Source organism: Nyctibius grandis, chromosome 3, assembly GCF_013368605.1.
Source record: "Nyctibius grandis isolate bNycGra1 chromosome 3, bNycGra1.pri, whole genome shotgun sequence".
NCBI lineage: Eukaryota > Metazoa > Chordata > Aves > Nyctibiiformes > Nyctibiidae > Nyctibius > Nyctibius grandis.
The window spans coordinates 15791316-15807307 of NC_090660.1; positions in this window are offsets into that span (position 1 = coordinate 15791316).

Here is a 15992-nt window from a genome sequence, read left to right on the forward strand (position 1 = left end):
TTGAAAATAGAATAAAATGAAGGTAAATTACAGGGCATGAGAACTACCCAAGGAGAACGTCTTTGAGAATAAATCTAAAATTGAAATGTTTGTAATATCTTGCTGAGATTTACTCAAGGCACAATCGAACATAACAACAACATAATGTTGTCTTTTGCAAAAGAGTACGTAAATTATATGCCAAGTACAATGTACTGTATTAACAAGTGCTCTTGGATTGTAGCTATAGTCCTGTACCAGAAGTGATGAGAGATAAGAAGGAATGACCTGAGAGACTTCTAACAAAGCTTTTCCAAACTGTATTGCTTCTGGGCAGGTCTTGGTAACAATCCATGGCATATGATCTGATCCAACCAGAATTACAGGGTTACAGGCATGATGCAAAACATAATTTGCTAGCAAGGTATGAATGCTTAACAAAATATATGTGGTAAGACTAGACAGCAGTAGTGTTAAAATGTGCTTCCTTTTGAGCCAAGTGGTAAATACTTATCATGTCTGACCTGTATCACTGATCTTTACTGTATCACTATGCATGCCTATACAGCATGACACATGATGCTGCATAGGCGTGACAATATGTTGTAATGAGGCACTGTTCATGAAAGTTTTCACTTCAAGTATAGTGAAGGTGAAATTGCTCCTAAATGCAGTTGAGAGCTGCTATTATATGGTGCTTTGGTGCCAGCAAATCCACCATAGGTTTTCTTCCGCTTCCCACCATGACAAGAGAAACCATTGCTTTCTCTTTTGACTTCCTTCGTCTTCCTTTGTGTGCAATACGTTTTTTGCAGACAAGCAAAACTGAGCAATGGGATTTCCCTTTAAAAATGTTATTCTTTATTTTTCTTTTGGTCACTGATTGTTAGTAGGAACCCCAAAAATTCACACTGGAAATGTAACAAGACAGTGAAGAAGTAAATCCTCTGAGTGCTGATAGTTCCTTCTTACATTTACTAGGATGTATATACAATGTACAAATACTATTTTTAATCTTTGTTTTACGCAATCGTTCATGATCATTGGCCTCCTTCCCCATTATAAACACTAGATCTGTTTCTGGAACATCTGTCCCTGTCTAGAGGGGTGTGTTGGAGACACACAGCACCCTCCTGAAAAGAATGCAGTCCATACACTAATAAAATTCTTCATTAGCCCCATTTATAACTTTGGTTATAGTGAATGATATTATATTTGCTCTGAAGGAAAAAGTTTAATTGTCCCTTGTGTTTTGCAAGGAAAAGCTTTGTAAACTTCTTGTAATTACAGGCTGCTAAATATTGAAATTTGTTCTTATTGAGCATACAAAAATTTATTTTCTGTTTATTGAAAATTCCAGTATTATTTACTTAACTAAAGACTTGAATGCTTATTTTGTGTGGGTGAGGCAGAGGAAAAGAAGCATTTTGCACACAGGGTTTTTCCCTTTGAAATGTGGGAGTTGTGCGTCATTGCACACCAACATTAAAACAAGTCCTACCCCAGCACAAGCCAGGTTCAAGCCCTTGGAGTGAAATCCTAACTGCGAAATCTTATGGTAGAGCCCTTGTCAACTTCAGCAAAGCTGGAATTTTATCACGAGGCTTTACCATCTCCTTCATGGTCATGACCATTACAGCTTTCAGACTCAAGGAAGCATGTGCTTTTTATTCCCCCTTATTTTGAATGATGGAGTATAATTACAGTCCCTATGCTCCGGATTCAATTCTTCATATTTTGCAAAAGTGCTAAGACTTCAAAGCAGAGAAGATTCATGGGCAGGGCTTTCTACCACAGAACTGCCAAAGAAAATGCCACTTTTTGAAAGGCTGGTTTCTGAAAAGGCATTATATGATTTTAATATTTTATTCTGTATGTTGTTGTTGTTAAAGCTCTAATCCTCCTACAAATTCCCCAAAGCATTTTTCTTGCGGGGTGGAGGGGGTTCATTCTGGAATGCTTTTTAAAATACAGATGTGTATGAAGAAGTATTTGAACTAGCATTACCCAAGCAGAAATGGGAGTTAATTTGAAAACAGAGTGTAGCATTTCAAAGCACGGAATGAGGTAAGTTTTCAGCACAGAGCTTACTCTTCACCATAGAAGTTGCCATATAGACAGTCTTTCCAGATCAAAAACCTATAATACACCCAGGATGTAGTTAAAAACTCTTCTTCATGTGGAACCTGATCCTGCACATCTTTGTCAAGTTGGTCATCACTTATCTAGGTCATTATGAAGAATTAAGCCAGCCCCATGGTTTTCAGTGTCAGAAGAGCTAATGCAGCAGGATGAGCTGCAGTGGTTTCTGACTCCTTTCATTTCTGTGAGAAGGCAGTACCCTGTCTGGCCCTTTGATGGGACACACAATAAACACTCTGGACATTTCATGCACATCCCCATATAGCTGAGAGGACTTCAGAAGTCCTTGTGCAGCTGGTGGAGAGCAGCCTTCCCTGCTCAGGTCCCACAGGCCCCTTTGGCCAACGTATGGTGGCACATACATAAATTTAGGAGCTGAGAATGTTATTTATGCAGCTTCCTACCTGTGCCAACAAAGAGTGATATGCACTAACTGCTTTCTTTTGATGCCTTTTTGTTCTTCTTAAGCAATACCTAGCTTGATTGGTCTTTTTCTTGTACGGTCATTTATGCTGAGATTCAGCGGGGCATGCATTTCTCAGTCCCCGTGATGTAGATCAAGAAGAATTTCTTTCTTGGGGAGTTGTTCAGACTCACGCCAGTGTAAAAAGGATAAGAATCTCCCTGGATGACACTAGTGGATTTAGTCTGGGTTTATGTTTGTAGAGCAGGGGAGCAGGGATTTTCTTGGAAGAAACAGGCAAAAGTCCTATTTCAAAAGCTTCAACAGCAGTTAAGCTTTAATAATACACTCCCTTCTTTGCTTTGCTGTGAATACCTGCCAGAAGAGAGGAAAGGATTTCTTTCTTCTGAATCCCAAATGCATTAATCTATGAAGTGACTGGTCAAGACAAAGGTTAAGTGTCAGATGATATCTGGAGTAGATTTTAGTATAATGGCTCATATTACATATGGTTGAGAAAGAGGGCGGGTGTTTGGTTTTGTTTTTATACATTGCATCTGAAAAGTCCTGCTTCCTAAAACTTTGCAGTTCTACTGTGACAAGGGGTGGATTTTTTTTTTACTTGTTTGTGTAGATATCTTGCAACTTTTATTGCTTTGTAATTTTTTATAAAACCATTTAGGTTAGAAGGGACATCAGGAGGTCTCTAGTCCAACCTCCTGCCCAAAGCAGGATTAGCTATGAGATCAGACCAGGTTGCTCAGGGCTTTATCCAGTCAGGTCCTGAAATCCTCGGAGGACCAAGGTTGCGCAACCTCTCTTGGCAACCTGAGCCAATGTCTGACTGTCCCAGTTTGGAGTTTTCCCCTTCTATCCCTGTTTCAATTTGTGGCCATTGTCTCTCTGCTGTGCACCTCTCTCTTTATCTCTTCTCAAAGGTGCTGGACGTCTGCTGTCAGGTCCCCAAAGCCATCCCTTCTTGAGGCTGAACAAGCCTTGGTCCCTCAGCATCTCCTCACAGACTTGTGTGCCAGCCCCTGGCCCTCCCCTGGACTTGTCCTATGTGACTGTCCTCGTTCTCGCCCTGGGGCCAGAACTGGATGCCATATTCTAGGTGCAGTCTCATGAATGCCAGGTAAAAGGAAATAATCGCTGCCTTTGATCTGCTGCTCGTGATGCTGCTGGTATGGCCGGGGGTGAGGCTGCTGGTACAGCCTGGGATGCTGCTGGCCATCCTGGCTGCCAGGGAGGCTGTGGCTGGTGCCCAGGTCGCTGCTCACCACTACCCCCAGGTCCTTCTCAGCAGCACTGCTCCCCGGCCAGGCAGGCCCCAGCCAGCACTGAAGCCAGGGGTTGTTCCTCAGAGTATTCCTCCCTGGCACAGAAGCAAGCCCTTGAGCTTTCTGAAGACCATTTCTTTAAGAAGTGAACAAGTTCAATGACCCTTTCTGAGCACATCAAACCTGTGGCCTAATAACTGTGACAAATTCCTTCCAGCGGTCTTTCCTCTCCTTGGGAACAGAAAGGTGCTGATGGCACTTCTGTTAAACACGTGCGCCCCGGTAATGATCTCCGTGGGAGACTGAGGTGCACAACAGGGGTTTCTACTGCACACCGTGTTTCTTCAATCCTATTAAGGAAAGCAAAGCAAAGTGTTACTTCTATTTCTAAAATGATCATTAGTTGTTAAAGCCACCATTACTTTTCCAGAAATACCATGGTGCTATCAATAAGGCAAAAAGTACAGCAAAAAAATGCACTTCTAATTACTTATGTAGAGGTGAACTCTTAATTCTGTAACTGGCATCTACGCTTTATTTTGAAGGAGTGGGAGGGCTGCCTGGAAAGGAACGAAGAAGAAAGAAAGTCTGAATTCTGACCTCGGTTATGCCAGCTAGTATGCAGGGCAGCTGGGATCCAAATATGTTTTAGGAAGGACTTTAAGATTTCGCTTGTTAAATCTGTACAAAATGAATTACTGTAACAAAGGAAGAAAGCAAGCCTTGTAGTGATAGGACAATAAGGGGTTTATTCCTGTTTTTCACAGAATTTCCTTGGTGATCTTGACATTTTTAGGCTGTGTGACTTGGTCAAGCTTGAGCGCCTGTGGGTAGGCACCAGACATTCATGTGCAGAGGTGCTTCTAGTAAGCAGTCTGATTTTGAGAGAGTTTGATCATCAAACCTCTCAGTTCTCAACAGGACAGAGGATGTTGTTCTCCGCCTGGCCTCTTAATTTATCTGATGCGCTGTGGTCTGACCGGATCTCCCTGAGTAAGTCACTGATGCTTATACAACCACATCTATGCTTCGTGCTTTCTTGTGGGAAGAAGGACTGATTCAATGTGCGGTTCTGCCTTAGAGCCAGCCAGACAGGATCTGGGCCTCCAGTCCTGTTCGCTGTTTGCAGAATTGGTTTTTCACATTTCTGAATCAGTGGGAACAGCTGATATCTTGGATGATCCCGGTGCTGAGTGGGAGACTCAACTGAGTGTTGCATTCTCAGCAATGCAAGAGAAAAATAAGAGATGACACTTCACCTTCTTCTCAAAGAAGTCAGCCTCAAATCTACTACTTTTTTTTATGTCCCCTGCTATCAGAGGAAATCTGAGCAGGATTTGAAGAGGAAGACCTTTATAGGGGAGATCTTATCACATGTATTGAACCTGGAAAGCATTATGTATTTTTAACAGTTTTATGCTGACAATGGTGGGAAGTAAGCTGGAGACAATGGCAACTTTATGGAAGGACACAGCATGTTATGTATTCTGATATTTATTTCCCTCAGTCATGTGCTGGGGTCTCCTGTCTGGTAGTGGCAACCACATGAAGGGGTAGCTACTCAGTCTCTGTCTTCCATGCTGGACAACTTTGTCATTGCTCTAGGAGGCAAACAAGGGTTGCTTTTTCTGGGAAAATTAGGCCAACTCATTTGAGTACCAACTATGGCTTTGGAAAACTGCTACAGGATAAATAGCTTTTGGGCTTACACCGAAAGAAACTGCTTATCAGTTTTGAAGGTTGTGATATAGCATTGAGAAGGATATGAAGAATAACAACTCTGGGGACACCCTGTTTCACCATCTCAGGTGTTATGGCATCACCAATCCTTGGAACTGCAACCAAGATGAAAAATGATGGCGTTGGGTAAAATGAGCTCTTCTGTTTTGAACCACATTGTGCCATGGTTTTGGGTTGTACTGTGGTAAATTTATTTGTAGACTTTATTCCATCTCTCTGGTTTTCTTTTTAAAGGGAGATAATTCTTGCTGGCAATTGTCAGAGAAGCTAAAAGATAAATTAGTTAGTGATTTTCAGCACTTAGAACTACTAATACTTTTCTGTTGTAACAGTTATTTGCTGCTGTTATATACTGGCACTTCTCAGTAGAAGAGAGCAATGCAAACATGTATTTTAACAAGTCTCTGCTGCAGCACCACTGACTGTAGCCAGCTATTGTTCTCCCGAGTCCTGCCTCAGACAAGGAGTGAGAAGTTTCCTGGCATTTAGGTCCAGACCTTTTTGACAGGAAGCCGGGGAACAATTAGGAGGCAGTTGAATCGCTCCCCCCCCACACACACGCGCCTTTTTAAAATGAAAACTGTAAAGAAGAGGAAGTCGAAAGAGTTTCCCTTGTTTTATTCAGCTGCTGTGCAAGGGGCTGGCTATATATGTAATAGTTGTTCTTAACTACTTTGGAGACAGGTTTTTTTCTGGCGTGTGGTGGAATCAAGCCACTCTAAAGAGAGAAGTTGCCCAACTTCTTGCTCGAAAGAAGGTGGCATTTGTGAGTGGAGGCGAGGCAGGAACAAAAGCTTGCCACTGCCCCACCTGCCAGAAGGATGGGCTCGCGTCCGTCCATCACCTATTGGAAACCATGCGACTGGCAGCTCCCCCCAAGCAGATGGCTGATATTTATGCTGTTTTGCCTTTGTGTTTCTTGTTTCCTTTCAGGATAGGAGGATACAAGGCCCTAGCATTGATTTTTCTATGCAGCTAAAAAGACAAGAAAGCTGCTGTGCTTTTGAAGCTTTAGACTGTCGGTTTTCTTATTCCCTGTAGGTCTTCCCAAGGTCTCACATCTCTTTTTCATCTATGCAGATGCCTCTGTCTTCTCTAAATCCTTCCTGGTGACTCCTTTTAGGAAGGAAAAGAAAACTGAAATTCTGGTCCCATTGAAGCATTTTGCTATAAAGCTCCGATTCTGTGCTTAATTCTGCATGGGCTTAATTGGTATCTCTGTTTAATTGTGCTGACCCACAGTTGGGTGGGTCATGGGAGCACTCAGAGCTCCCTAGTAATTTGCACCAATGAAGCTGTGTTTGTGTAGTTACGTCACTCCAAAATGTTCAGAGGCAGAAAAACTTCCAATTCTTATGGGGAATATCTTTAGGGCTGAGGGAGAAGGCGTCCCCCGTTTCCTTTAGTCCTCACAAAGACTGTTCCCCCTCTATTCCCATCCAGTCCTGCAAGCTGAATTATTAGAAATTTCTTGCAGCAACTAACAAATCTGGCTTTGCATTTGGGACCCTGTGAGCAAATAGTATCCTTTTAATATTAACAGAGCTTTTAATTCCAGATCTTTTTGTTCAGAAGGTTCACTGCACAAGCAGCATTATCGGGTTTTGATCACAAATGCTGTAAGAAAGCAATTGAAATGCAAAGAAAACAGATCCTCACAAAACTATTACCATATATATATTCTTTTTTTGAAACAGAGCGTGCACTGGGAAGACATGCTGTCAAACGAGTTTCCAAAAGTAAATACAATTCAAAGAAAATTTCACATAATAATAGTATGTACGTCTCTTGTTTGGATAAGAAACATTAGCTAACTGTATGTACTTCTCATTTAATCTTAACTTTTTTAGTAGGCTAAGTGCAGTAGGTTACCATGAGATAACATAAGAACTAACATAGGATGTTCAGTAACGATTGGAGGAGAAAAAGTGTAAGTAAGTTTAGCAGCTACAACTAACCATTCTAGGCAATTTTTGTCACCTCAGCTTGACTTAGGGTAAATGAAAATAAGAAAACTGAGAAACATAAGTGGCAGGAGAGGAAAAACAAGCCTTAGTGTTTTGCAGGCAACAGCTGAAGTGAAGCAGCTTGATCAACAAACTAGCCAGTAGATGCACTTTTTACCATACTTAAATTAAGATAAACTTGCATTATCCTGTCTCTTTGCCTTATATAATTAAATCATTTAATGTTAGTGATGACACTGTTAGGGTCTGGCATAAAAGAAGAGTCTGGCACCAAGATGGTGTTCCTGCAGCAACGAACCCCTGTTCATGCAGCAGTTCCCATCTACAGAGGTTGTGAAAATCTCTTTCACGGTTAGTCCCTGAACTGAAGTTAAGTAAGGTTTTCAGGCCTCATTGGTAAATTCCCTACTAGAGTTCTTCAGAAACCTTTTTCTTTTATCTTTAGATATTTATGATTTCTTCTTTTGTTAATTTTTGGTTCTACTTAGAAAATATGCATTTTCCATAAGAAGTCTGTAATGCATCATTGTTTGCTTATTCATTGTATTACATCTTTAATTTTTTAAGTCAAATTATTTTTAACTATTCCCATTAAAACCTCATCCTTCTAGGGGAGGGCTCCTTGAACTCGCTTAATTTCCGGTTGTTTGCTGGGGTCAATGATTGTATGCACAACTGCCAACTTCTAATACAATTAATTTCTATTTGTATTAGTTTCACTGAAGAAACAGAAGAGATGGTCTTGGACTAAGGACTGCATTGGGCTCATACAGTGATGACTAGGGGTAAAACTGTGCTGAGGAGGCATAAATAAAACATGCATTGCATTTACAGTAATCTTGCAGTAGGATATTGCAGCAATTTCTGCTGCATAGCCTCTGCTTGCACTAGAAATTGAGGACTTAGCACTGGAATACAATGAGCTTTATACCTGCATTGTACGGAAACAAGAACCAGACAACTCCCACTGGCTTTGCGTCTCATCTTCTCCCAAATGAAACAAACAAAATACCATTGATGCTGAAACCTGATGGATTTTTGTGCTTGGAGCATCTATGCAATCAAGCCCAAATGTTTTTAACGTGGGTAGAGGTTGTTTTTCCAGCAATCATCTGTACTGAAACCACTCTATGTCTTTTGCTTCATTCTTCATGTTCCTCTGAGGCTTCACAGTGTGTTCAGTTGAGACTCAACCCTTGGTTGAAGTATCTGACCTTACTTGTTTAAGGGGCAAACCGTCACTGTCCTATGGAAACACAAAAATTTTGTAGGTTCTTTGTTAACCTCCTTATATTGAGAGCGATGAGTTCTCCATCAGATCTTGTCCTTTATAAGAAGAAGGTGCTATGTTACCTTTCGTGACCTTTTTTCTGTGTGTGTTAAGTGTACATGAACCAAACCATATGTATGGTTGAGGTACTGAGGTCTTTATAATATGACAAATAATAAAAAGGGCTTTAGGGACAATACTTATATGTCTGGCTGGAAGGGAGAAAATACATAAGGCCAACACAGTAATTGACTTAGAACACTATAAAGGGAATTATCTTTTCTCATAGAGAAAAGAGCCTCGATTCACACATGAGCTGCGCCAAGTAGAACTGATGAATATAGCACAATAGTCCTAACAGATTGACTACAAGCTCCATCCTGAATAAGAAGAAAAAGAAACAAAGAGAAAGGGGGCAGGGAAATGGTTTCCTTCTTGCTCTTAGGAAGAGTTAGAAAAATAGAGTGCTGAGCAATATAGGGAAAAAAAAGGAAAGAGTCACATATTACTCACGCTTCACTCGTGTTTGGTACATTCACATGGGCATATTAGGCATGAAAAGAACTCTGAAATGTAAATAGAGACATTCAGTGTGTGGTTTTACTTGATTTTTTAAGAAGGAAGGGAACAGAACGAATGGACTCCCCACTCTGCTGTTTCTCAGAAGGAATCCCTTCTGAAGTCATTCTGATGAAAGAATAATTAACCTTGTTTTTGTTAATGGGTCTTTCCTTTGTGGCTCAGATAACGAAAAATGGGGGAGAGCATGGGCCACCCTGGCGATCAAGGAAACATCACAAAAATTGAGGATGAGGTTGTTGTGCACAAACTAAACTACCAAAGGTATGATGGGCTTGAATTTAATCCCTGTAATTATACTAATGATGCAGAATATAGCCAGACTGAAATAACTCAGGTAATTACTTAGCATATTGCTCTAGTTTCTGCAATGGCAGTCATTGTTTACATCTCTAATTATACCGTGTAGACACATCAAATCACTCACGCTTGTTTTGACTTGAAGTATTTGAAGCAGCAAACACTGATGAGCTGTATCTTACAGATGCAGCTATGTGAATGAATGCAATTCAGTAATACTTGTTCATCAGGCTCGGGGTCCAGCTCTGCATGTCTTTCATACTCAGCATTCCTGTTGCTGTGACTTCCTTATGTATTTCTTTCATTGAGAACTGCTCTTTGCCTTGAGCATGTGTTGAAGGGCTCCATATTCACATCGCTAAGCACTTCATTTTAAGAGCACTGGTAGACTGCTGCAGGTCAGCTGGACTGCTCGTATGTTTTAAGGGAGGGTTACCACTGGTGAGGATATAGCCAGAGTTTTCAGTGTCTAAAACAAAGCCAATTGCTTATCCTGGGGTAGTGTAATGAGAGCGAAAAATTTGTTCCAATTACTGACAGGAGCAGAAAGAAAAATGCCCAACTTGAAGTTATTATCCTTCACCTGCCATTTTTAAATGGAGTGATCTTTCTTCACAACAATGAGAAAAAAAAATGGAAGAACATTAGAGCAGCTTCATCCTTTACAAAAAAAAAAAAAGCTAAGATTTCTTAGCATGTGCAAATGGCTCAGCTGTGCATTTACGGCTCTAGTGGACATATGCAATGTGATTTTTTCCCCCCGCCCTGCAAAACAGTATGTTCTCTAAGGACTGTATACAAGTCCATGTGCCAAGTGCTACAAATATTTCAGCCTTTAGGACAACCTCTTTCTGCAGTCCTAGGCAAGCTGCTTTCTCTGCTCTGTGGCTCTGTCTCCCCTTCTGCAGACTCAGAATAATAATGCTCGTCTTTTTGAACACTTTAGGGCTTTCTAGTTAGATGTGAAATACAGATTTGCAGTGTTAGGCCATACAAAGGATCATTACAAACCATACTGAAGGCCAGTGCTCTGGACCTTTTATTGCCCAACTGGTTGATTGCACTAGGCTAAGACTCTGAAAATGCAGATAAATTTTGTCTCGCATATTTTTATGCCAATGGTTTTTTTAGTAACCTGCAGGTATGTTTAATTTATTTTGCTCTGCTGGAAACATAGTGAAGATATACTTTCTATGTTGTCTCCAGGAAAAAAGCTCATAAAGGGTAAATTGTTCCACTAGAAATATTCTGCTATTAGATGAAGCTAGTTTACCCTTTGGCAGGAATATACCTAGCTTCCAACTGCAGTTACAGCTCCTTGAGCATTTATAATACACTTTTTAATGGAAAGAATTTCAGGCTCTTCTATTAAATCAAATTCAACATCAACTCTGAGGGAGAGGAAGGGGACTTTCAAGCAGTTTTTTATCCAGAAAACATTACAGATTCTAAAAATAGATTGTGCATACATTAATGTCTATATTATGAGGTAGCCAAAGCTGGAAGGATGTCGAGCACTTTATAAACTCCCATTGACTCCAGGGGGGCTCAGTACTTCACAGAATCAGCCTGGGGGAGAGAGGAGAACAAAGTGAGAATACACAGTCCCAGCAGTGCTCTGGCTGTGCATGCAAACCGCCCCACAGGAGCATGAAAGGATGTTTCAGTCAGCAGCTGATTTCATCAAGGGCTCCCTCTCACCAGAGGTGTTCAGAAGGGACAATCTTGTCATAGGAACTAGAGACTAGAACAGGATGAGCTGCTTTGCCTTTGGATTGCACATTAAAAAAACACGACACATTTTAACAGAAGGGTGCACATTGTGGGAGAACAGAAAAGGAGTGCCCACTCCACGTTGTTTGTGGGTATTACAGAGGTGTGGGCTGCTTTTTAAAGGTCATTATCTTATTTTCAGTGTTTGTATAAGTGGATAAAGCTTCAATCCCTCCTACTTTCCAAATTATTTTTGGTACAGTTCAGCAATAGGTGAGCATTTTATTTATTCCAACACCGCACTGGCAACAAAGCAGAATGAGCTAACTGAGCATCTTTGCTTTGGTCTCCTGTGTTTACAAATCTGCTAGCTGAGGCTGGAAATGTGACTCTGCCCTTCACTGTAGAGTCCAGGCCATCCATGTTTTCACAGCAGGAATGATTTTTAAGAGTCACCAGGCAAGAGGTCTTTGGTAACTCCAGGCTTGGGAGCTATGACTGCTTTTTGACTCATTAAGTGGCTTGATGAAATCTTTGGGTCTCAAATAGTTAGAATGAGCAACTACTAATGGAGCCAGGCACCTTGGATGGAATTTTTGCTTATTTACAAGAATGTAGAAAGTGAGCTTCCTTAAGCAAAGGAAGACTTGAACAACCAGAGAGCCTCTTACCCCAAAGCAGGCATTATCCCCCTCCTGCCCCTCTCAGACTCTTTCCAGGGTGATGCACCAAAGCTATTCAGACTCCTTCCTCACATCAGCATTTTCTAACACTTGAGTTTTGGTGGCAGTATCAGCTAAGGGAAATACCTCCCCTCTCTGCCCCCAGCTGGTTCTTCGTGCTCCATACCTCAATACTTGGTTTTAACCTAGATCACCTGGCAGGGGTAGTCACTGCGGTGCAGAAAACATACATAACCCTTTGACAGTGCTGGCAAAGCCAGTTGGCCTTCAGATCACAGCCTGCCTCTATCCTTGAGCTTTGACTTGGCTCTTCCATGAGAATCATCACCTTTAGCTGTTCCTGCCCCAGAGAGACTCTGCAACACCTCTCACCTCTGTCTCAGGTGGAGATGCGTGTTGGCTGGTTAGTGGCTGCTGCTATTTCAATAATGTATTTCCTTTAAAGAGTTTAATGATCTAAACTGAAGTAGTGAAACCTGCCAGCTTCACTGGTCGCGCTCACAAAAGATACCATCTGTTTTTTCCTTAAGATGAAAACTACTTTCTTTATCCCTTGTTTGTAGTAGTGGATGCTCCTTATTACTTACTATAAACCCTATTGCCAAAAATGAGAACTTTAACTACAAATGAAGTACAAAAGCCTCTTGCTACCCTGTGAAGTATATAGGTCATGGATGTGGACAGAAAGAGGGTGAATCATCATGCCTCTCTGCTAAGGGGGTTGAAGGCAAAATGGCAAAAGGGAGATCTAAAATGACTTTCAAACAATAACAGGGAGACATCTTCTTAGACATTTAGATAAAGTTCCTCCCAAATGCAGATGCAGTCTGGGAGACAATAATTGTTGGGGACTATGACTGGTGAGGGCAAAAGAAGGTGCTGCAGTGGACTGCAGGGTGTAGGACACATAGAGAAAATGTAGACAGGATGGAAACGGCTTTCAGAAGTCTTCATAGCCTGCTTGTATATGACAGAAGGCAATCATCCCTATCATTTCCACTACACTGATGAAGAAACCTGAGAAACCAGCGCTGACAGATGTCATGGCGCAGCACAAGGTCAGAACCACAGACTCATTCAACTTCATTTGCATTTCTAGCCATGGTTCACATCGCAAGTGTAAGAGGCAAGAGTCACCTGCTCTTGGGCTTCCTAAGCCCCGTGATTTGGCCCTCGCCTCTTCTCAAATTCAGATAATTTTGTTGCATCACTTTGGTTGTGTTTGCATCAGCTGAAGACTTGAGAGTGAATTTTTGGCCAGGGTAACCTTGACAGGTCCTGAGTACTTTCAGCAAACTGATTAACAGTATGTGGTAGGTACTCTGCACAGATTTTAGATGAATGAAATTGTTTACCAGTTTGTGAAAGTAAAATGCAAGACTGGAAAATTGTTAGGTAGAAATCAAACTAATAAGTGGCCAAGAAAATGCGTGCATTCCCATAATATTTTATGGCTCCAACGAGATAGTAAGAACACAAAAATGCAAGGGGATAAAAAACGTACTCAGTTGGCATCTTTATTCTCTAAGGTGCAATTGCCACTAATTAGTTTTGTCTCAAAACTTAAATATGGAAAATAGTAACCCTACATGTCACACAAGAAGGAATAAAATGTGTTTCAATAAAAGCCTGTCTTTAGACAAGGGCAAATACCTGCTTGCCATTTTCTGCTGAAGAGCAGCCGCTGCGCAGTGTCTCTGCCCATGCTGCATACACATGAAAGACTTGTCAAATGCAAATGCCCACCCTCTATGTACTTTTAAAAGCGCACAACAGATACAATTTGTAGAGCAACAATAAAAGGTGCTGATAATAAAAGATACTTTCATCTGGAAGATGTCTATGCCCTTTAGGGCCATCCATCCTATCCTGCACAGCCATTTTATCCATGCTACAGATAATCTTGCGAGTCCTGCCGTCCTCGGCACGCCACTAGTCTAATGCAAACATTTATTTTCTGTGCGTGAGCATTTTCCGGCAAAACTTTTCTGGAGCCACACAGTCACAGATGATTATTACTAACGCAACTTTCATGAACAGCAGTTGTGCCCAGATTTAATGGCTGGCCAGCATTACACTGCTATAATAGGGATGCTCAGGAGCATACCCGGGACATGAGAGGACATATATATGCATGTTCTGCTGCCTGAGCTGAGAATGAGACTAAATTGCAGTGAGCTACTGACTCACCCACAGGCAATGGGTGGCCACACTAGAAGCGCTCAGTGGCAGGATTTAAAGCTATGCCACAGTTTTACTTTTGACTCCAAAAAGGGGATGTTGTACTTCTGTACTTTCTGGATTAAGATTTTTTTTTCTGGAACAGAATTGTACTCATGGGGGAATAACGAACTGATCCTGCATGCGTGGCGTCGGGCACAGGAGTACTTCTACCTTTCATACTCCTAAAATTCAGGATCTGGCATCAGTATGTCAGCTTCAAGTCCTTTAGATGTAGAATTTTCAGCATAGGCTCATTTTCCATGAGCAGGCAGTGACAGGCACATAGGGTTTTGTGTGATTTGAATATTTTAATTCAGTTGAAAGTGTGGCACCAGTCAGACTGAAAGAGAAAAATAAAACCAAACATTTAATGCTTGAGCCTACAGGATGGTGCACGCCACCCTTAGCCCAGCAGCAGCTGAGGACCCTCAACCAAGACCTTACAGAATCCAGCTGAAGCCAGAGCTCTGACGAGGTGCTGAGAGCCTTGGAGGTCTGTTGAGTGACATACAGTTTGTGGACAGGCCGACCAGAGCAAAAATCATTCTATTGCAAAGGCAGAAAATACCAGTCAGAATGAGCAGAACTCAAGTGCTTTCCTTGCTTAAATAGAAGGAACTCAAGGCTGACATCTTTAAAAAAAAGGGGGCTACTCTCGCAGTTCTCTTCCTGGAAGTTTCGCTTCCTTAGGATATGTGGTTATTTTGGGCTACCACAGCAACTGTCAGAAGAGAAGGCATTTTATTTTCTTGTTGTGTTTTTACATGGAAGGCCTGGGAAGACCACCACGTACTGGAACAAGAGGAGGGATTACAAAATCCTGCCCCGAGCAAAGGGAGCTGTGTGGAGATCTTCCTACAGTACAAAGGTTCACAACAATTCCTTTCCTGTGAAGCCTCACTGAATACTCTGAACAGCTAATATGGGGTACTCGGGAGATGTCTAGCCCGACAGTGATGTGAAAACCCTTTTTGTGGCAATGCAAGGTGAAGTGGGTGGGCCTCTGCCACACGCTTTGCTCCGGGCAGGGGTACACAGCTCTCCTTGGAAAGTGTGTGCCTTCAGCTTGTTTGCTTTGTATCGCAGCTACAGGCCCAATGCTCTTCTCAGTGAAGTCGGTTTGGTAGGGATCACTGCTGAGCGCCTCAGGATCCACTCCGACATCTAGAGTATTGCCCGTTCTGTTTTGAAAAATGCAGTTTTCTCTAAAGAAATGTCTGCAGGTGCTGTAGAGTAAAGCTGCAGTATACAGGCACGTGCCTTTCTGTTTGGAGAAATGGGGCTCAGTTGTTTGCATTCTTTACATATGACTGTGCTTCAGAGTGAACTAAACCCAATTTTGTTATGTAGAAGTTAAATCGAGAAAATATACAATTATGTACTTGAATAGGAAGCTTGGGACATCATTGCATTTGTTGGTTTGGAGTTGGTTTACCATAGAGGCATGTGGCACCTGAATGATTTAGACAGTTACTAGCAACATGTTATCTATTGAAAAGAGTGTGATTTAGTTATTTAATTGTGTACTTTACAGGAAACTATTAAGTATCTTTCACCTCTGTGCCCCACCCCACTGTGCTTATTTGTCCTGTCCCAAGCTGATCCAGCTGTGATGTTCTCCAAGCACCACTTGTTGGATGATACCCGTAACAGTGGTCTTGCCTCTGGGCTCTGCTGATCTTTCGGAGCAGTTAAACAGCACCCACATTGTTA